An 18729-nucleotide genomic window follows, 5' to 3' on the forward strand; every position below is an offset into this window, starting at 1 on the left:
AATCGATTTATGACTTTTGAACAGCGGTATACTACTGTTGCCTTTATTTACTAAATAAATTCAAACTGAATAATATACACAATTTAGCAGTAACATATTAATACAACTGAATAATTAATAGGATTAGTCTTATTCAAACACTTTAACCAAATATCGGAATGTTACACCGAAAACAAACATGATATGATCCGAATGTCCGTGAAAACAGGAATGAAAATCAGATGTCCTAGAAAGTGCAAATGTCTAGTTAAACTTGCATCAAATGTGATATAAATGACAGTGTGGCTGTGTTTGTACAGACAGTATGGGTGTTGTTTGTACCCCTCTATTAAACCGTTTATGCGGGTTGATAGTATCTATACGTATTCATTTTGAATTACGTGTGGTACAAACACAGTTAAATATGTCATATCAGACATATATCTCAGAAAATTTAATTTTCTTTCCAATTCTGTTTGTAGTTTGCTATATCAATAGCATATCATGTGATTTTCAAAGATTGTACAAAAAACAAACGTACACAGTTCAACGATAAAATTCGAGTGTGAATTTCTGCGCTGTACAAATTTTTATTTGTTTCTTTAAACAAAATTAGCACAAGGTCAGGAGGTTATCAAAATCACAATTAAAAGAACAGAGAAAGAATATTGTGATCAGATGAAAAGGCTGAAAACCAAAAATAGTCACCAAAACACTACACTACACAAAACACTACATATTGATGAAACACGAATTCGGCAATAGCCGGCGGTTAAGTCACACTTTGAAAAGTATAAAGGGGCAATTCGCAGTTTCATCAACTGACTGGACAACATTATGTCTACTGCATGTTCATCCTCAGTGGTGACCAGATTTCCCAGAATGACCTTGTGTATAATAATTAAACATGTATTATAGTGGTCGTTTAAACACCATCAAAATCGTCTTTGTTTCCAACTTACACAACCGTGTACAAAATAAGGTAAAAATAAGATGTGATTTGATTCCAAAGAAGACACCTTTTCACCAGAGACATTGGGTTAGATTGGCAAGTAGGTAGTTATCCATAAAAGATCAACGGGCAGGGTTGTTAGAACTACGAGACACCGTACGGTAAAGAAAAGTTTGTACAGTGTTTCAAATATAGGCTCTTAGTGTTATATGTAGCGTAACATGTTTAAAAATGTATTTCGAAAGAATCAAGTAAATAAATCACTGAAAACATGAAACAGTATATGATAACAACGTTTGAATATTACACGATCAGTCTCGAAAAATGACCTTAACTTTTGTGTTGACGTACGGAGCAACAATAAGCTGTAAATCACCTTTAGCTGATATTAATAATTCCTGATTGTTACATGTTGACTGAGTGTGGATTCGCATGAGGGGTTATACATGCAAAGCAGGAGACGTCTTCCCTGCCGATGCACTTAATCGATTTATAAGATTTGAACATCGGAAAACTACCCTGTTGGGATCCTTTTGGAGTTCATGAGATTCCCTCCGTTTTTGTTTTTTACCTTAACTTGTATATACTTAATCGATTGATAAGTTTTGAAAATCGGTAAATAACTATTGCTTTAATAATACACGTTTACGCTGAGGTGGACTGAAATGTATCGGATAAAGTCGGATAAAAAAGTATACTGTCGAGTACAATTTAGGTCTGGTTTACAAGTATAAAAGGTATACTGTCGAGTACAATTCAGGTCTGGTTTACAAGTAGTTTAGACACGGTTAGGCACTAATTCAGTCTTTCAAAACACACTTAAGGTTCCTATATATGATTCAGACTCGGTAAAACACTACTGCTGGCACTCCGAAGAGAACATTTCAGACACCAATGTATGATTATAAACTCGATCGAGCGGTGGTCTCAGACTCTGGAGAGAACATACCTTTAACTCTCTTATGTATAATTCAGATTTGTTAGAGTATTGCATGGTTTAACCTTAAACGAGGTTAGTTAAAACTAATCCAATATTTATAAAGAATGCTTCAATTATGCCTTTGCACTGACTATTTCAACTAAAACACTTTAGAAGAGTTCAAGTTTTTCTAACATTATAGAGTAAAAACCGGTCAATTTACGTACAAAAAATTCCGAATATATTGTCTGTGGACTAAACCGATATCAACTATCCACATTGTATCTATTATGTATACAATTAACCAAATTGGAAATGCCTGACGGATGTGCCAAGACATATTTTTCTTCAGGAAATTAAAAATATTCTGGATTACTATGAACTTTCTTTAATAAAATTTGTTATAAGTGGTAACGACATTGTTCGAGCTTTTTTGCAGCAAATACATTTTGACACAAAAAAAAATAAAAAAATAAAAGATGAATGTGTCTGAGGACACGAATGCCCCCGATCAAGCTTTGCAATTTTCCAAGTAAAAAAAAGCATAATTATAGAACTGTAAATGACTCATTGCCCAAATTCGAACTGTGTCTGTGTTTTGTGGTTCTTCGCATTGTGTATGAGTTTTATTAAATTTGCATGAGGCAAATTTAAGTTGGAGTGCGGAAACGAAATGGGACGCACAGAAAGACGAAAAGACGGAAAGACGGAAGGACAGATGGTCAAGGGTAACACTTAATGCCTCCGTTGCCTACGGCGGAGGCATAATAATACTTTGCTGTATCTTTTACTGGGTATGTTTGGCTTGTGTTTGTTTTCTTTCGTTTGGTTGACTCAATATATTTAAAAAAGTTATTTTTTTATTTTCTATTTCCAATTTCAATATTCTAATTTCTGTTGATAAAGAACATTGCATTTTTTGTTATTTTGATGATACTCATTTTAGTTGGTCATTTGTGACTCAATAATACAATACTAATGGTTAAGTCAAAACGAATAAATGATATTTCAGTCAAATTTAAAAATTTCGATAGATATTCAATCTTTCTCAAAGATTTTTATCATTTATAATAAAATTGAGATCGGACATTGTATGGACTTTATGACCATTTATCAGAAGTAAATATTTATTAATCTTCTGTTTACAAGGTGACTGATAGTTAATTATAACTATCTTGTCCAACCTCAGCGTGATATGACAATAATACCTGATATGATCCCTTTAGTGACCATCGTCTCCCATGCTGTCAATCTTTTACTGACCAGACCTAAAACAAGAATTGTCCATTTCAATGACCATAAGACGTGTCTATTTCACGTTTAAGACCCGATCTTCATCTTGAACAGATGTCCAGTTTTAAATTAAAGTGATAAACGTTTAATATTACAGAGAGATGAACAGGACTAATGTGGAATTTGGTAAAGATGGTCCGTAGTTTATGGAGCAACCCAAAACTAAAAACGTTCTTTTGAGGTTGAGATGACGTCAAATCTGCTATAAGATTTTGTACAACAAGGGCATGCGAAATTTGAACTGTGAAATGAAAGTCGAAACAAAACATAATATGTATCTCTGTTATTTTCTCATATATTATTGTACATATCTCTTTAATATGTACTCATTTGTTACCTATTCTTTTATAGGTTATAATATTCGCTGTTTTGTTAAAATAGTCATCACTTCTAACCTTCAAATCCACAGATTTTCTGAAAAATTGATATTACTGCTGATATTAAAACCCCTTTTAATTGATATGATAATTTTTTTTAAAATTGCCATTTCGATTTTGGTGTGTTGACCATTCTAATTTTTTGTTAATCAATCAAAAATCTTAGACATTACAGGGTTTCCGCATTACGCTGATTTAGAAGTTTTTGAGAATTTTCACTTCAAAACTGCACTTTGAATACATTACAAACGAATACCATGAAGTTGAGATTACATTTTTTTATTTTAAAAACGAAAAAATATATCTAGCCAGAAGATATTTATTTCAAAGAAAAATCTATGGATTAGTATTACGACCGGGACTCAGGATTTAAAGGTGATTTTTAGAAAAGTTTCCTCGATTTAACGTGCATTCTTTGAAGATGTGCATCTGTTTTCTAACTGTTCAGTCATATATAGTTAAAAGAAAAGTTAATTAATATTTTTGTGTTATTTGTAGTTTTACGTCAGTATATCCTAGTTCTATACGTAAAACCTTACACAAAATATGCGTCCATTTCCTGTTCGTTGAACAATATTACTAAAACGAAACAAAAAAAATATTTATGGACTACAATATATAAAATTGTATTTTTTCTTATTTTTCCATCATCATTAAAAAATCGTCTCACTCATTTTGATGCTTTTCTTCAACTCTGATTCCGTCTGATTTTTTAGTTTTCTTATTCCCGGTCTAATGCAACTGCATTTTATATTTTATCAAAGTATGTAAAGAAATTGTTATTGACTAAATATAAATCAAATAGTTTGACAAAAATATATGTTGTGTATTATCGAAGTATATAATGTGTCAGGACAAAAATTGCAGCGATTTTCATTTTTTTTAAACTTTTTTTTATTAATTTATTATGAAATACTTTGATAGGAATTAAAACATTTCCTGCATGAACGTTAATTAAATGATTTCTATTTGTAATTTGTCCATTTTTCAATGCATGGGGCCACAAATAGGGGGCAGTAAATACTTACCCTTTCGGATCCTTTAATGTTTGCCACCTGTTTTTATGTGAACATAATGTAGCGAAATCGTAATGTTTCTGTAAAGCATTTATTTTCTCTTTTTTTTTGCGGTTATAATGTCCAGCCTTCTTTGTCTTATAATTACTGATTGTCCACTTGATATATAATATATAATAAGTTACTTTCTTGAGTTTCTTTGGTTTTGTTACTTTACAAAAATACACAAATAAGTTTAATATAATTTTAATAGGCATTATATCTGAATGATTCACATGAGCGTTTCTGACGAAGTTATATCCGTGTAGTTTGGTTGAGAAAAAAACAGCGTTTTACTTCAATTGACTTCTTTTGCAAACATGAAATATTTAAAAAATAATTGCATTTTGGTCATTGTGTAGTCTTACATTTTAAATGAAGAAAATTATTTTAATTAGTTCATGTATTATGCCAAATAACTCAAGGTTTTAAAACATAATGGTTTCATGTATACATATAGTTATATATACATAACTATATATGTGTGTGTGTGTGTGTGTGTAGAGTTTAGCATATACATTTATTATATTTCATGATCAATTGATTGTCAATGCTATTGTTTAATACGAGGATATCATTCTACTTGACAAATGGATCAGCGAACAATATTTCTTTTGATATTGCAGGATAACCTGACAAAACAAATTTAAAAAACAATCTAAAAGACAATAATAACAGACAATTCAGTATAAGAAAATAAATAACATTTCATATCATATAAACATTAAGTACCTTCAAATATTTTATTTGACATGTCTCTTTGCAGCAATATGTTTCATGTACCATGAAAGGAAAAGGTTTTGAAGGCATAAAATATAAAAATGTGTTTAAAACCTGAAAAAAAGACTGAAAGTTAATTATTGCAATAAGTTTGGCACGTAAGCAAAGTAAATCTATTAGCTTATGTATTCAATGAACAAGTTCAATGACGGAATACTACATATATTTTCTGATACATTTGCTGCGTAATGCAACAAGCAGCAACAGAGCAAATCAAAGTTTACATAATGGTGACAAAATATATAGTAGGAATGTTTCCACGTTCTCGAATGTTAGTTGTAGCTATAGAATGTCATTACCATGTTGCACATAAAAATGTATAGTAAATCTCATGTTAATGATCATATAATCATTGGTTGTGTTGTACAAGGACTTTCAGACCAAACTTTCTAATTCAACGTTTTTTCTTAATTGTTTTCAATTTAATGGCTTTACATTTCATAGCACAGGTCTTGTAATTTGGAATAACCGACGGCAGTTAAGCTTGACACAAAAATTCCTGGAAGCATATTTATGTTTTGTCAAGCTTAGCTTCCGTCGGAAATAGTTTCATATTATGTACATTGCAATCGAAACCTTCAAACAATCTTATCAACTATGTTTTTATGTATAATGAACGAACAGTTCAACTTTGACAAGAACTCGAATTATTTGGACTAGAAATTTTTGACCTTGTGCTGTTAAATATTGCTAGACGTAGTATCAAACAAAATTAGGGTATCAAAAACCTATAAGACAGTATATATTAGTATAGATACTTAATTTTGTCTAATCTTCATCTACATGTGGTCATGTAAATATTTATCTGTGGTCGTCTGCTCTTCACATTAGAGGTGTACCGAACGTCTTAAACCCGTAGGGTATATCCTTTAAGTATTGAGAAACAAGCTATTACCGTCTTAAATATTGGGGTATATTTTGTTTGATTATTATGAGAACATTTATGTATCACTTTGCAACACCTGAGTTTGTTATTATTTCATATTAAAGTAAGTGTTCATCATATTCAGGATAAAGTGTTGATCTAATGTTGTCAGACGATACTAAGGTCATGTTTTCTAACTGTACAAATAATTTTAGAAGAATTAAATCCCGGACTGTCAATATGTTATCTAAGTATATACAGTTGTAATTCTCTTTGATTATTATAAAAATCAACATTTATTTTAAAGCTAATATTGTTATTATTTCCTTTTCTACACTTGTAACAGGCCTTAATAATACTGCTCTAATAAGATTTATTCCATATGAACATGTTATGACATATTATGCTTAATTTATTAGGATAGTTTTGTAAAAAAAGAGGTCATTTTGGTTCCTATTTTATCCCTAATACGTATAGTAAACTTTGTTTAATGATATACTAATGTTAAATCTGTATATTATCGTATATAAAAGATTCTACAATTAAATTTTAATGTTGTAAGTAACTCTGTTGGAAAAGCAAAAAAGTAATTTACAAAATATGTCAAAAAAATGGTTACATGTAAGCTAAAAACATAATTATTACCACATTTGATAACAACCACGACCAAAATATGCAGTATTAATTATTCTAAGGTCTAAATATTTTTTAGGTTGTCGATTGCACTTCAGAAACAGACGATAGATCCAAAATGCAGCATTTTCTTGTGTGTGTGTGTGTTTTTCCAAACATTTACTTCAGATCCTGTTTCGGAACCTCTATTATCTGAACTATTTATTTAAGTTTACCTTAACTTTATTATTTTCGAAAAATTTCTTGGCCAAAAATGGCTCGCTGTTCCTCTCATCTTAGTTCGGGTTTTGAGAATGTATTCATTGGGTTTAAACTTCCATTAAAAAAGAAAACATTCACATCTGTTGTTAAATTTAAACACTCACACACAAATATACATATTAAAATTTGCCGGAAATAATAGAAACTTTACTTATCTAACAATACAAAGTGATAGCAAAAGTTAGTTCTCAGACTTTGCTTACAATTCAGGTGCAACAGAAGTCATGTATAGAATTTCGTGAATGGGAAATGTCGTTTTATTTATTTATTTCTTCTTTTTTTTATGTATTGTATTGTATTTATTAGTTTTATTCTTTTTCATTTTCAGTTAAAGAAGGGATTACTTTGGTCGCAAAATTTATTGATTTTAAAAAATATATACATTTATATTAAATCTGCGTATGAAAAGTAAAATAATGAAATTTCAAATGGAATTATATACAAAATCGCAACATGTGAAAATTGTTGAAACATAATTTAAAAATTCTAATCGCGTAACAAATATCATAATCGATTGTGAGTAATGAAAAAGTTTCGCTTGGTATGTATAATTTGTATGATACGTTGTCAGGTTCCAGCTTTGCTCAGAAAAGGTTCTAGAGCCAATCAATTTGTTTGGTCATAATGCATTATTTCTTTTGTGAATATAAACATTCTGACGATTCCGGGTCATACTGTAGTCTAACTTTTAGAATCAGTAAACTCATCATAGATACCTGGATAAGCCCTTGGATGGAAATCAGTCTTCCTTTAATTGGATATTTAACATATATAAAATTGTACCGGTAAGCACAAACAGGTTCTCGTGGATTAGATTACAACACGAAAACAATATATTACATGAGTGCTTGCCCTTTAATTGCCATATCTTAATGTTAGCTTTTTGGGTTGGTTTTTTTGTAAATGGAGAAGTTAGTGTTCCTGTTGATTTACTCACAACTTTAATAGGCACGGGACGATTTAGAGATCAATATCTTCTAATATAGAAAACTGCGGGCGGCTTCAGTTGTTTCTGTGCACTAATTTATGAACAGTTCAACTAGTACTTTTCAATTTTTTACAACTTATTGTTACAATACTGAATGGATTTCAAACTTCAATATTGACGATTCTGACTTTTACCGTTCAGGAATTATGGTCCTTCGTTAAATGTAAAGTGTATTTATGTCGTTTCCATGCAATAACTAATTAACCGTTCAACCAATGCGTTTCAAATTTTAATAGGTTCTTACTAATGACAAAATGGAGGTCAAGGTCGATATTGACAATTTTCACATTTGTTGTTTAGGAGTTATGGTCCTTCATGAATTGGAAAATGTCACTTTATGTCACTTCCATGCAATCACTTGTGAACTGTTCAATCAATACTTTTCTAATTCTAATATGTTGTTACTGGTGACAAAATTAAGATCAGTTTCAATATTGACGATTTTCACATTAGCCGTTTAAGAGTTATAGCTCTTCATTACTTTTATGAAGACACATTTGTCTATTGAATGTAATAAAACCCGGTTTGTTGTTATTTTGCCTCTTTTTTCATTTTTATATATATAAACATTCAAGCAGGACTTATATACATATGGAGTTTATATCTCCCGAGTTTTACGACATCGGCAGTTTTTGACATTTTTCATTATTAGGATTTTCATATAATAGAGGGTTGGTCTAACAGAAAAGCTAATTAACCTGGAATTTTTTATAGTACAGGTGAAGTAATCTTTTCAAAAAATTTAAGGATGCCATTATTACCTGGTTCAACGAAACAGAATTTCTGTGTCACAGATGGTTGTATTTGTCGATGTCACACTTTTTTCCGTTGCCATATCTTTTTAATTGACATAAGCAAGACAACAGCTGCTAAAAGAACAGGAACAGCTTACCCTTTCGGTGCGCCTGAGTTTATCTCCTGTTTATATAGCTTCGGTTTGCTTAGTCTTCATTTTTCTGTGTAGCGATGTGTAGATTGTTTGTATTTGTTTTTGGTTTTTTTTTGGTCATGATGTTGTCTCAGTTTTCAATGTGGTCTTTTTCGTTTTTAATATTGACTGTTTTATTCTGGTCATTATGGTGTTCGTCTTTCTTGAGTTTGAGGTTTCTGGTAACATCTTTTCTTCAAACCTTGCTTTGAAATACATTCTGATCTGCAGTCATGTTATAAATGTACATAAATAAAATGATTACTGAGAGGAGATTACCGAGTAGAAGCACTTCATCAATAAATTGTAGGATTTAGATTTTTTATCAAATGGTTTAGTTTTTTTAAGCTTATTTTTTTATACAGTAAATTTGGTACCGTTAATGAGATTTATTCCAAACCTATAACACCATAATTATTGTTTTCTAACACTTATAAGAGAGAGTAAAAAGATGATTGATAATACCATTGTAAACCTTGGCAACATGAGCTAAGATTAATATGGAGAAAATATAGTTTTGTTGCCGTATTTACCCTGTCAGTGCCTACCCTATCGACACACCCGGTCTCGTTAATTTTGAGTTCATGGGAATCCCTCAGTTTTTGTTTGTAACCCTGAATTGTCTCTTCCTTATCGAATTACGAGATTTGAACATCGGTAAACCACTGTCGGCTTATTGTCCTTATCTCTGTTCGAATGCATCAAAAAATTATTTAGACAACCGTTCGTTTGCTGATACTTTCGAATTTCAGCTCACGAGTAACACAACCGAGATTTTATTTTTTGAAATACGCATTAGATGTTTATATTTAGACTCGAATTCTTGTATTTTATCTTTCAATAGTTCATCTTGCAAAAAACATATTGACTTTTTACTGTAACAGCAGCGACGTGTTCTTCAAACAAAAAAACTATGGGGACACGTTAAAAACATATAATCTGTGTTTGCACATCAGTGTTATGTTTTATTCATTTATTTTATCAGACCGATGTTGAATATTGGGAGATGTAATCAATGCGGAATATTTTCATGGTGTATTAAGTCCTTAATTTTCCCAATCGTGTTGGATAAATTGGCAATATTTACAATTAAAATTAGTGTTAAATAATCGTACTTCTACAATAAATATTGTATGCTTACAAAACCCGAGAATCTCTTTTGATCTGTAAATCTTCAATATGGTTTGTATTATAGACCTGTCGGCGGTGTAAATCATCTGTAAAATTCCCCCATACTCTGTTTTCAAACACTAACAATAGATTGTGACAAGATGGTTGACAATTCCAATGTAAACCCATTACAAACCCAGCAACGTGATTATTATCAATTACCATTAGTTCAAAACCCAGTAATTACAATGATAGGACGGATTCACTTTTTACCAGACTCTATAAATTGATCCGTGTCATTGTCAGGTAACAATGATTGAAATGAGGACGATATTTATCTGATCCGTGGGGTGGTGTATTGTTGTCGAGAATTATATCCATGGTCTGCACTTCAATACTAACCTGAACAATTCAGATATCAAAATTGAACATTTCGTCAAATAACAATGCAGTTGGAGTTTCAATTGATTGTTGCTTCCGACATCTTTGCAACACAATTCTAATTTCTCTATTTTATTGGACAAGCAAATATGGTTAAATTTAAGGTAATTTTATTAACATCCTGCAAGACTGGAAATTGAAATTCAGTAATTATTTACGTTATGCATTTTATCCTGATTCATTGATTTCATTATGGTATTAATATGAACGTTCAATAACAAATTACATGTGAAGATTTACAGTGTAATTGATATTGTATCATCCTGATTATTATGAACTGTTGAATGTCATACATTGTTAAAATTGTATAAATTGGCATATCTAAAAAGAGTTATTACATTGTAATAAAGTATCACTGCGATAATATGCACAAGGATGCTGCGTTCTTGAGTATCTTATTTTTAAACGCAAAAATAATTAAACAAGTTATTTAAATCGATATATAACAGTTTCAGTTAATGTAAATGTTCATGTTTCAATTATTCCAGTCAATCGTATCTGCATTTTCATGCATGTATATATTTTTTCCACATCGTGAGGACACGTGGAGAGGGGTGGATAGGGCTAAATATTATGACTAGCAGAAAACGATTTGAAAATAAATCTATTTAGTTTTTTGATGTGTTGTTTAGTGGTGTTTTTTTTAAAATAATTGTGGAAGTAAGAAAGTGGTAAGAGGAAGAAACAAATTGATCTTTTTATGTCGTCCTGTTTTCTATTCAATTAACACCAAGATGTCAATATTTTAATGTAATATCCTGTATTTATCATGTTTTTCCTTTAAGGTGGTACCCAACACCTTCACTAATATTAATTTGGCTCGTTTAATTTTCCTAAAATTTTGACAAAATGTTTACTTTGACCCTTTGACAAAAATATAAAAAATTCAAATAATTTGAACCAACCACTTTATCAGAAAAAATTCACTGGTTATATAGCAGTTTGACAAACACTAATTTTGATCATTGAGAAGCTTAATATTTCCTTAACAATACAACGTGATTAAAACGTTTAGTTGATTTTTAAAGAGTTATCTCCCTGTAGTGTTAGGTACCACCTTAAACAAGGTCAAATTACTTGAAAAGACATTCTCCTAAATTATTGAAGAAATTAATTTTGCATTTACCATTATATCATGGTGTAAATTAGATACACCAAATCGGACTAACGTTCAAATGTGTGTATCTAATACTTGTATATATATATACTCTTTATATATCATATAAATTTGATAATGATTCTGAGATATCTTACAATCAGTGCATGCTCTTATATGTACGTATACATGATTACATTATACTGCCCATCTTCAAAGAACAGTCGTAAAAGTTAATTTTAATTCCTATATATACCAAGTCAGGAATATGACAGTTGTTTTCCATTCGTTTGATGTGCCTGAGCTCTGATTTTGCCATTTGATAAAGGACTTTCCGTTTTGCATTTTCCTTGGAGTTTGGTATTTTTGTTATTTTACTTTTTTTTGTAACTGTATTCTGTATTTTACTTAGTTTGACATTTCGGAAGGCATATCGATTGCTTATATTGACAAAGATACTTTATCCTCATCGTAAATATTGAGTGCACATATTTTAGTTATTTAATAATTCTGCTGTATTTGACAAGTTAAGTGTCCCTACATTTTGATAAGTGCCTCAGTAACATATGGTCCACTATACTGAAGAGACTTTTACATTGAAATCATATCTTTCTCCGGATATTGTCTGTATCAGTGAAACTTGTATCACTAATGTTCAAAGAAATTGACATGATATTCAACAAGGTTTTGATAAAGCGATTTTTATTAATCGTTATGTTTCTACATGACATGTCACGGGTGCAGAGTGTATCTCCAACACAGATACATTGCATGAACATGTTCAACCAATAATAAAAATGACTGATCATCATCGCAAGCTTTAAAAAAGACACTAGAATATATGCCTACATCGTATAAGTTTTTTTTAATTTCCCCCTTGTGTCGTTAATTTTTTTGTCTCGATTTTATATCTCGAATTTATTCTTCAATACGAAGCTTCAAAACGTTAGGAGCATAATAATCTTCTCTATGACCACTATAAGATTAGATTTATTACACTCCATATCGGGATACATGTGCATGCATGAAAACAAATCTGCAAGACACTATTAAGCTCGTTTACTCCTTACGCATTTTAAATTACTTTTTGATAATCAAATAATCTGATAAAAAGGAATTAGAAATAAGAGATTCAACAATTTTTTCCATTTTTTTCATCACTTTCGAGACGTATTCTTTTGAATAATGCTCCATCTTTACATTGAAGTTCATTGTGAACCGTCAACATGACTATGTTTATCAAAATAACTTTACTAAGCCTCAGTGATATTGTGTTCTTTGTGTTGCCATATCTATATTGTTTACAGGAAATTGAACGTAATCTATTTTTAATCAACATTATAAACAACATCAAACGGGTCATGTGACTAAAATGAAAATCATGTTACATGGAGACTGAGCAAGAAAATTCATAACCATGTAATATTTTATGCTACTAATTTTACTTATGTATAATATCGTGCATAAACGGATAACTATTGCTGCAGCTGGTTGATTCATAGCAAAAGAGAAAAAACGGTAAAAATGCTCAATTTTGTAAGTTTGTCTTGTTCTGAATTTACTTTATTCCTATTTTCCTCCTATTTTACAGCATGAGTCCACGATGAATAGTTTTAAATGCTGGACTTTCAGTGTACCCTTACAGAAGTTTGTTCGAACAAATATGAATGCACGTTACACGACAGATACACAGAATGAAGACAAAAGAGCACACGATAACCAAAGGTAGACGACGAGTGAACGTATCACTAACAGTAAAAAGACGATGAGTGAACGTATCACTAACAGTAAAAAGACGATGAGTGAACGTATCACTAACAGTAAATAGACGATGAGTGAACGTATCACTAAAAATAGATAGACGGTAGACGATGAATGGACGTATCATTAACAATAGACAGACGATGAATGAACGTGAATAGACGGTTAATGAACGTTCACTAACAATAGATAGACGAGGAAAGAACGTAGATAGACAACTAATGAACCTAGAAAGACGATGAATGGACGTATCATTAACAATATATGACGATTAATGAACGTAGATAGACGACTAATGAACACATCACTAACAATAGATAGACGATTATTGAACGTAGAAAGACAACTAATGAACGTAGAAAGACGATTAATGAACGTATCATTAACAATAGATAGACGATTAATGAACATATCACTAACAATAGATAGACGAGGAATGAACGTAGATAGACAACTAATGAACATAGAAAGACGATTAATGAACGTATCATTAACAATAAATAGACGATTAATGAACGTATCATTAACAATAGATAGACGATTAATGAACGTAGATAGACGATTAATGAACATATCACTAACAATAGATAGACGATTATTGAACGTTCACTAACAATAGACATATCGACAATGGTCATGAATGAACGTAGATAGACGACCTATGAACTAAAACGACGATAAGTTAACGTTTCACTAACAATAGATAGACGATGAATCAACGTATCACTAACATTAGATAGACGATTAATGAACGAAATAGACTATACAGTAACGTAAAATGACGATTAATAAACATATTAATAACAATAGAAGGACAATTGATTAGCGTATCAATAACAATAGATAGACAATGAATGAACGTACTCGATGCCTTACAATATCGGATGAATGAGTGTAGCACTAACAAACGATATACGACGAATAAATGTATCATTGACAAACGATAGACGACGAATAAATGTATCGCAAACAAACGATAGACAATGAATAAACGTATCACTAACCAACGATATACGATTGGTGTCCGTGTGTCTAAAAATAGATAGACGATGATTTAACGTATCATTAACAATAGATAGAGGATGAATGAACTTATCACAAAAAATAGATAAATGATGAATGAAGGTAGAAAGGCGATTAATGAACGTTCACTGACAATGAAAAGAAGATGAATGAAGGTATATAGACGACTAATTAACATAGAAAGACGATTAATAAACGTATCACTAAAAATAGATAGACGATGAATGAATGTACTTGATGCCTAATAATAGACATAGGTTAATCAGCGTAGCACTAACAAACGATAGACGATGAATAAATGTATCACTAACAAACGATAGACGACGAATAAATGTATCGCTAACAAACGATAGACGATGAATAAACGTATCACTAACAAACTATATACGATGGGTGAACGTATGTCTAAACATAGATTGACGATGAATTAACGTATCATTAACAATAGATATACGATGAATGAACCTATCACTAAAAATAGATAAATGATGAATGAACGTATCACTAACATTCAATTTAGATAGATGATGAATGAACGTAGTTAAACGATTAATGAACGTTCACAAACAATAGATATATCGACGACGAATGAACGTAAATAAACAACTAACGAGCTTAAAAGACGGTTAATGAACGTATCACTAACCATAGATACACGATGAATGAACTTATCACTAACATTAGATAGACTATTATTGAACGTAGATAGACGATAAAAGAACGCAGTAAGACGATTAATGAACATATTAATAACAATAGATAGACGATGAACGAGCATATCACCACCAATAGATAGACCATTGATGAACGTATCCGATGACTGACAATAGATAGACGATGCATGAACGTGTCAGTGAACGTATTACTAACAAACGATATTGGGTGAATGAACGTTACACTTACAAACAATATTGGGTGAATGATCGTATCACTAACAAACGATATTGGGTGAATGAACGTTACACTTACAAACAATATTTGGTGAATGATCGTATCACTAACAAACGATATTGGGTGAATGATCGTATCACTAACAAACAATATTGGGTGAATGATCGTTACACTTACAAACAATATTGGGTGAATGAACGTTACACTTACAAACAATATTGGGTGAATGATCGTATCACTAACAAACGATATTGGGTGAATGAACGTTACACTTACAAACAATATTGGATGAATGATCGTATCACTAACAAACGATATTGGGTGAATGAACGTTACACTTACAAACAATATTGGGTGAATGAACGTTACACTAACAAACAATATTGGGTGAATGATCGTATCACTAACAAACGATATTGGGTGAATGATCGTTACACTTACAAACAATATTGGATGAATGATCGTTACACTTACAAACAATATTGGATGAATGATCGTTACACTTACAAACAATATTGGATGAATGAACGTTACACTTACAAACAATATTGGATGAATGAACGTTACACTTACAAACAATATTGGATGAATGATCGTTACACTTACAAACAATATTGGGTGAATGAACGTTACACTTACAAACAATATTGGGTGAATGAACGTTACACTTACAAACAATATTGGATGAATGAACGTTACACTTACAAACAATATTGGATGAATGAACGTTACACTTACAAACAATATTGGATGAATGATCGTTACACTTACAAACAATATTGGGTGAATGAACGTTACACTTACAAACAATATTGGGTGAATGATCGTTACACTTACAAACAATATTGGGTGAATGATCGTTACACTTACAAACAATATTGGATGAATGAACGTTACACTTACAAACAATATTGGGTGAATGATCGTATCACTTACAAACAATATTGGATGAATGATCGTATCACTAACAAACGATAACCGATGAGGGCATGTTATAATGATAATTTGAGTTTTAGATGTTTTGAATATTTACAGACTTGTTTCGGTAGTGAAGAAGCTTATTTGAATCGTGCCTCCTAATATAAAAAATTAGATCTGTTAATTCCATTTATTCTCACGTCGGATGAATTACCCATTCCTCAATATTCAGGGTCTTATTCAATTTCCCTCCTGATAAAGATGTGTATGTTTTTAATGATTCAATCAATTTTTAATTTAGATATGCTTTTGTTATTCTGCCATTTGCTGTTGATGGCAGAATTTTGTATTATATGAAACATACAGTTTTTGCAAAATTTCCAAGTATTCTTTTCCCTAGGTGTGATATCATCAATGTTACAAAACGTTTAAAAAATATATAAATACAAAGAATCTAAATGACTTAATTCAAAGATATTTCAACAATTTTACATATAACAATTAATTAAAAATGTTGTTTATGGCTATATGCATGGCCGATGCACATTATTTCCATACATTATTACACTTGTATTATTATGTGTTTTTGTAATGTTTTCACAGGAAGGTCATATACGGAAGGTAATAACTAATTTCACTTTTTATATAATTTGGGTTTTTGTAAAGAATACCCTTTGTATCATCTTTTAGGATAACCCCAGACCTAAAAATTTCCCCAAATCTTTCAAAAATAACAGGATAGAGTCATCTACTATATAGCATTCGCAATTTGATAACGTGTATTAATACCTTCCCAAAAAATTGATAAAATGTTAACAATTATTTAGAAACCTAAAAGTTTACGCATAAGGCTGATATACTGTGAATGTTAGAAAAGATTGAAAAGCCCTCCCTCGTATTTATTGAAAAATTAAGTTGTCTATAGACACGGGGAATTTTACAGTCAGCCATGTATTAAGACATGTAGTTTTAGATGTTGACCTCCTGAAGTTTTTTCTTGTTTTATTGTGTTGTTAGATTTCTGTCTAATTAACGTATACACAGCATCTCTTTTAATTATATATTAATGATAAAACACAGAAAGCAATATGCTAAACACAGCATGCATGTTTCTTCATCGTGTGATAATTTTTATCTATTTTTTTTTCCAATTTAGTCTCTGCCTTCCCTATCCCTACCTTGACCAAACAGTTGGCTAATTTTAAAGTATCATTGTTTAGAATCAGTTTGTGTCTAATGCATTAGAGACAATACCTGCATTCGTCTAAACTACTAAATCTCCTCGTAATTAAGCCTTTTGGTCCACTTGAATAACGCAATATTTTCATTAAGCTGATCACCCATAGAGATATTTTTAAAAAATTGATGTTTTCCAATTTGTGAAAACGTGTATCAACATTGTTTTGGTTATACAAACGATGTTCATTTCCTTTCTGGGTAGAAACCTTTCATGCGTGACTTTTAGCTAGATGGTACCTAGGCTGGTGATTCATGTTAAGTAAAAGATCTTTTAGAAAGATCAATTATCAGACAAAAAGGTAATTCAAAACACATTTTGTTTTAATTAGTGTTCAATAATCATGTCAAATATAGCGAGTTTCTCAGGTTTAGTTTTATTTTTATCCATGGTTTTGTCTTTCACATACGAAAACAAAGCTTTTAAAAAGTATACTTACATTGTTGAGAGATGGTCATGTTAGGTGCGTTTTCTTTATTTTGTTAAAAAATATACAGATTTTTTAACAGGAACAAAATGTAATGCTTTAAACTCAAGCTATATATAATATCTAACGAACTTTGTGACCGGTTTAGCAAAAATGATAGTAAAAGCACTGCTAAATTATTATTAACTTTGTGATACGTGAAGTTATGAAGAATCCATAGAAATGGTATCTTTTTTAAATAATCGATTTATAAATGTTAGATTCATTGTCTAGGTAGATTTTTTTTGTTATGTTACGTATAATTATATAATTGATCGCTTAAAATGAAAGAATCAAGAGACATTTAGAATGGGTTTGGGTGAAACAATAACAGGGTGAAATTTGGAAGGATTTGGCTGAAACAACAGCAATTACAACAAATATTTTTATTTGCAAGTCATGACGACTGGGATAGACTGAATAAGTATATAATTTAAAAATATACAACTTAGATACATAAGAAAAGAATCAAGTAAATATAAGGTATACTTCTTACAGCAACCAAATAGCACAACAAAATAATGTTATTAATTTGTTCTGATACGTTCAGAAAATCAACATTGTGCATAGTGGAGCAGAAACAGCCTATGTTTTTGGACCAGCTAAAATTTGCTGCTGCAATTCGTATCGCTCAATCATTTTATGATATGTTGAGTATACGCGAATTAGACAACAACCCAACAACTGAAAAACCGAAAGTCATTTATCTGTCTTCATTCGATTTATGGTTTCAACCAAATAGCAACTTCAGCTAGC

Source organism: Mytilus californianus, unplaced genomic scaffold (assembly GCF_021869535.1).
Source record: "Mytilus californianus isolate M0D057914Y unplaced genomic scaffold, xbMytCali1.0.p SCAF_5, whole genome shotgun sequence".
NCBI lineage: Eukaryota > Metazoa > Mollusca > Bivalvia > Mytilida > Mytilidae > Mytilus > Mytilus californianus.